Source organism: Elgaria multicarinata, chromosome 5, assembly GCF_023053635.1.
Source record: "Elgaria multicarinata webbii isolate HBS135686 ecotype San Diego chromosome 5, rElgMul1.1.pri, whole genome shotgun sequence".
In the NCBI taxonomy this organism is placed as follows: domain Eukaryota; kingdom Metazoa; phylum Chordata; class Lepidosauria; order Squamata; family Anguidae; genus Elgaria; species Elgaria multicarinata.
In genome coordinates this window covers 89,458,190-89,464,189 of record NC_086175.1, presented here as the reverse complement: position 1 = coordinate 89,464,189, position 6,000 = coordinate 89,458,190, and positions in this window count along the sequence as shown.

The following is a 6,000-nucleotide window of genomic DNA, read 5'->3' as shown; positions in this document are numbered from 1 at the left end:
CCTGACAGTTGGTCACCCTAATATAACATCTGTCGCAACCCTCACAATGATCCCATTTCTCACCTCCTCTTCTATTTTTCCTAAACCAACATGTCTCGTGGCTGGGGATCAAGGCTGCAATTCTATTCCCACTAAACTGGGAGTGAAATAGGAATTCTGAAAATAGGAGTGCACTGTTAATCTATGATCCCCCCTCCCCAAATTACAGCATAAGACTTTTAAACCTTTGTGGCTGATATTCAGTAACATATCTTTGCTAAACTATAACTCATTTAAGGATAATTTGGGATAGAGAGAGTGTAACAAAATTTGAACCAGAATTAAAATCACTTGCAATACAAAAACTATACAAGCAGGAGGATCACACACACACACACACACACACACACACACACACACACACACACACACACACTTCTTTAAAGCGTTTACTTAAATATCCCAGGCAGGATCTACAGTATTGCTTTATAATAGTTTATAACAGTATTGAAAACTGTTGGGGTCCGGCCATGACACATTCCATACTGTTTCCAAACCAGTTTCAAAGTATTATATCCTGCTTGGTGTAGATCTGGCCCAAGTCTACTTTTCTGTCCTTCGCTTAGTCCGTACATACCTACTAAAATTCCCAATAGGGAATTTTCCCGGCAGATAAAATAAAAGTCATTTAAAGATAATTTGGGGAAAAGGATAGAAAGAAACAAAACTCATACCAGAAGTAAAATCACTTCCAATACAGAGAAATATACAGATAGGAAGACACAGACATATTCAGACACAATAAAAGAACAACACCAGCATTTCTTTTAAACATTTACTTCATTTAAAATGCCTCATAGTACTTTTTTTTAAAAAAACCCAGAATGTATGTCCTTTGCTTGCTCAGTACATATCACTAAGCTTCTTTGCAGGGAGTTTTCCAAGCAGATATCTCTGGCAAATAGGCAGCCATTTTTTTTAATGGTGGTGGTCATTTTGATCCTCCCTGCAACACCAGAAAACATGGCATGATGGGGAAAACAAATTGGCCACTGCAATGAAAACTTGACAAAGGCTGCAAGTTCCCCCTCAATCAACAGATGATAGGCTTGAGGGAGGCCTCTGCATCTACATAGACTTATGTTGAGTCCCATTGACTCTCGTTACCCATTAAAATAAAAATGGAAGTTAAAAAATGTATTCCACAAGTAGAATAACAAACCATCAATCTTTCTGATTTTTTTAAAAATGAGCTTGTCAGTAAACCGCCCAGAGAGCCCTGGCTATGGGAGCGGTATATAAGTTTAATAAATAAATAAATAAATAAAACTGTGGTCAAAAAGGACACCAATATAAATTCTGAAAGCCCTTTTGATAGAAGGGTTTTGCCTTTTTCTCTTTATACTGTTCTTTCTCCCTCAATATTTCACCAATCGTCCTGAAATTTTCAGGGTAAATAAAAGCACCTGTAAATTTTAGAATGATTTCAGAAACTGTTCCGATTTCATGAAGGTTAGAACAATCTACCCACAATCATCATTTAATATGATGGAACCCTTTTTTTCTTTTTCCTTTTACTGACAGGCCTTAAGAATATAGAAAGCACTGGTAAGAAAAACAAAGTTGTGGAAAAACATGGGAGGGTTACAATGGTGGCCCCCCAATTATGGAATGATTTCCCCAATGAGGCTCACCTGGCGCCAACATTGTTATCTTTTCAGTGCCAGGTTAAGACTTTTCTCCCAGGCAGTTAACAACATATGCCGAGTTTCTTTTTAACTGCCCCCAGAATAGTTGTTTTATATGGATATTGCTGTTTTTATGCTTTTGATGTTTTTAAATTTCTGTATATTTGTTTTTAACGTTCACTGTTTTTAACTTTTGTAAACTGCCCAGAGAGCTTCGGCTAAATGTAATAAATAAATAAATCTTTAATTTTGTGTTTGAGGCAGAGCGATTGCACAATAAAAGCCTTATCTGGAAGTTTCTTGAATGCTTAGCACAAAAATGGAAATGCAGGAAGCATTTCTTGGACAAAGTTCTGGCATAAAATATACTTTGTTAAAGAGCACATGGTACTTTGTGAAACTAAGGATAATTATAAGATACCCTGAGTGGAAGAAAGGGCAGAAGAAAGAATAGCAGAAAATTAGCTGTTTAAAATGGCTTCTTTTCACTGACAATGATTGATGTGCTCTTTGCAGTTTTCTCATACTAATGTTAAAAGGTGAATAAAAGCCTTTCAGTACCCAAATATAATGTTCTTCTTTTTAAAGAAGTACAATTGATTGTTGGGCCTTGAATGGCTAATGAAAGGGATGTTCAAAAAAGACAAGTTGGTAATATCAACATTGTCTAAGTATTCCAGAGTTTAAAAAAAACCCAAAACTTAAATTGGTATATATGAGAAATAAGAAAGTTCAGGACATTTTTCTGTTGTTCACATGAGTGTGAATAGTTCAGGTCAAAGATCAGAGTTTCTGTAAAGACTAGAGTTTCAATATCATACAGAATTTAATCTAGTAATGCTGTAGGAATAAAGGCTACAGCTTTTGGTTATGGAGTAATAAATATCACAGGTACATGTCCAACTAGGAAGTATAATAATCAAGTGTGCAGAATCCACTTGTCCCATATCTCTGGGAAAGTTCTTACAGAGACTGGGTGCGGATTATTGCGGGGCGTAAAAAGAACCCATCATGACTTCTCCCCCAAATCTCTGAATGTACTACACCCCCTTGCTTATGTAACTACCTGCACTGATGTCTGAATGTGGGGTGCGGCGGAAGTGACTACATACTCACCCTACAACCACTACTGCACATTGTGGGTGGTAGGGTGGGTATGACATCACTCCTGCTGCACTGGGTTCAGACAATAGGTTAACTCACACTGCAGTGCGGGTAATTATGTAAACAACGGGTGCGTGTGCAGCATGCATAGCGGTGGGGGAGAAGCCACAATGGCTTCTTTTACCCCTGTAATTGTGTGAACCTGGCCATAGAGTATTTTTCCCCACAGAGAAAATGTATTACTATATGTAGCCCATCTTAACTTTTCACCTGTTTCCAGTCACTGGGGGTCTGTCCATATGCTCTGTAAGCTCCGGGGTGGCTCTGCATTGATTATATGACGCATCAGCTATCTCAAATCCGTCATGAGGCTTTCCAGAGAAGCCCCGCATTTTAAACGTCAGGCATTTACCCCGACTTTTCAGGATGAAGTGAAGCAAACATGGTCCTTCAGCCATCTAACCTCGCTCCATCCTCGATGCAAAGGTGTTGTTGGACAGATGGCAACCCCTGATTGGTCGCCGTCCACACAGGCAGGGGGCAGTCCAGCAAGCCGAACAGCCATTGGAATACCCTGCACTGCCTTTGGCGTGGGGAGAAGAGTTTCCTTTTTGTCAAGGAGCCTTTTGCCTCTAATGTTTTAAAACGAGTAAGTGGGTAAATGGGGGAAAGCCAGGAAGAGATGGGGGTGGCTGTAAACCTTCCGCTCACTCCTTGGCATGGGGATTACCTGGCACAACCCTGGAGGAGCGAAACCGCAGGGTTTTGTGGGGAACATGGCACCAATGCAGCACTGTCAAGACAGCCCCTGGGTCTTGTGAATAAATATGATATTGGAATGTTTCCCATTTCAGATAAAAGAGTGTTGACATGATGACCAAATGTAGTTGAAGGCTGCAAGGACATTTCCCCTACATCCCTACCAAGGCCCAATTGGTCATGTTGGGACCACAATACCATTTAGGACTGAATGGCATCTGTGTTGGGAGACGATGTTTATTTCATCTCCACAACTGGAACTTCCCTATTAATGGAAACATTCTGAAACTGTTGACCCTGCAACGTAATCACTTGGCAGCTATTGACTCAGTATGCAGGGGGATGAGGTATCTCTCATATGGTTGGACCCTCTGCCATTTTCATGTGCTTGAGCAGTCTCCTCTTTATCTCTGTCTTTGGATCCAATTGGGCAGGCTAGGCATAGACCTGTTCCGGTTGAAACATGAGCTTACTCTCTGTAGTTGAAGTTCTCTAGTCTGATGGGCCTTCTTTGTGCAGTTACTCACCATTGGGTTCCAGTCTCATCCGGCCCTTTGGCTTTTTGCAAATGGCCATCCTGGCATTTCATGACACACTAAATTTCTTGGACCCAGTCAAAGAATCTTATGTGGCATAAGATAATCAGTCAAAAAATAATGTCTGATGTACGAGTGGTGTTAAATGAAAAAGCTACTGACCCATCACCGTTATATGTTGGATGATAATGCACCTTAGTATGTTTGATTCCCAAGAGGAAATGAGCCTAAAAGATAAAAGGATCCCACCTTTGACTCCTAGCTACATTAGTAACTTAACTAATATTTGAGAAGTATACATGTAAGCAGTGCAAAACATCGCAGGTATTTTCTTGTTCTTTTATTATCTACGTATTGATCCATTTTCTGAACCTGAGCCACTGCAGGTTGGCACAATAGCTTCAATATCGTATTTTGAAACAGTAATGCCTTCCTTCGACCCCCGTCTTTGTTCTGCTCCATGAGGTTCTACAAATAATGGCAATATAATACTTTTGCACTCAGCAACTACTATGAAAATGGACCATATAAATCAATTGTCAGCACTGTGACTCATGAGTTAAGAAGCTCTTGGCTCCAAGTCCTACAGAACATCCAATTTGGACAATGTGATTTAAGGGTAGTACTGCACAGTTGTAAGAAGTCCTTCAATTGACACATTATGTTGAGGTCCTTTTCTGTGACTACTGTCCTTTTAGAAAGGCAGTTTCATAGCACTATATGGAGTAAGGAATATGTGAAGTGTCATCCAATTTGCCCCTTCCACCTTATTTGAACCTTAATAGGTTGGAACACAGTAGCTGTTTGTTGCATCTGAAGAAACAGCTACTGTAATTCTAGCAAAGTGTTCTGAGTTAACTTTGCACAGGATAAACACTTACATACAACAATACTTCAGTGTATCCCCTAAAACATTTGGAACATAGTTTTCTCTGGGCAGTCAAAATCAAACATTATACATTAAGCTTCATGAATAGGAGAGTGGATAAGTAGATGGTCATGATAGTCCACCAGTGTACCTGATTATGTTACTCTTCTGTCTCAGTGTGCAAGTCACATTTTTTTTCAGGTGGTAGAATCTAATGATTTATACATAAAGCAGGCCTCAAACTCAGGAGTTGTTTTTGCGGAATCTGATTCTGTTATGTTGCCTGTCCCAGTGGTAATTATTTTTCAAAATCCAAATGAAGCTATTTAGGGAGTGTGATTTAAAATGCTTTGTCTGCCATATTTGATTTCTTTCAATATTCTGGGGAAAAGAAACACCAAGTAAGCCATGGTAATATCAAGCTGACATGATGTGGCACATCACACCAGCCTTGCCCAACCTAGTGCTTTCCAGATGTGTTGGCATACAAATCCCATCATACCCAGCCAGCATGACCACTGCATCAGACCTTGCAACTGTGTGCTAAACAATGTGTTTTGTAGGCATTGCTTGATCAGGTCTAAATTCCAAGGGCTCTGCTATGCTATAATATGGTGGTACTATAGGATAGGCAGCCAAAGAGAAGCCAGATTCCTATGAGGGGTGTCTTAACATGCAAAGCTAGAGCCTCACACTTAAAGACCCAGGTTGCAAGGTGTCATGAAATGGCAGGGTGAGATGTATTTTCCAACTCTTCCAGTATTTCTTAAGATAGCGCTGGGGCCATCATTTGAAAGGAAGGCTGTGACCTGTTTGGGAACTGCTAAAAGGGAGAAGTGAAGTTGTAAATCCCAGGCGGCAGTGAGCTCAATGACCAGGGATGGAGTGGCATTGGGATTGGGGAAGTTTATGCCTTGTCTCTTTTCAGTGGGGATATGGGTGCAGAGGGCTGAGTGAGTACGTGCAAGATTGCACCTTCTGTTCAAATCGTCATCATCATAAAAATAAAATAATGATGATAGGCATCACATTAAAATTTTATAAAATCAATCAATCAATCACCTTG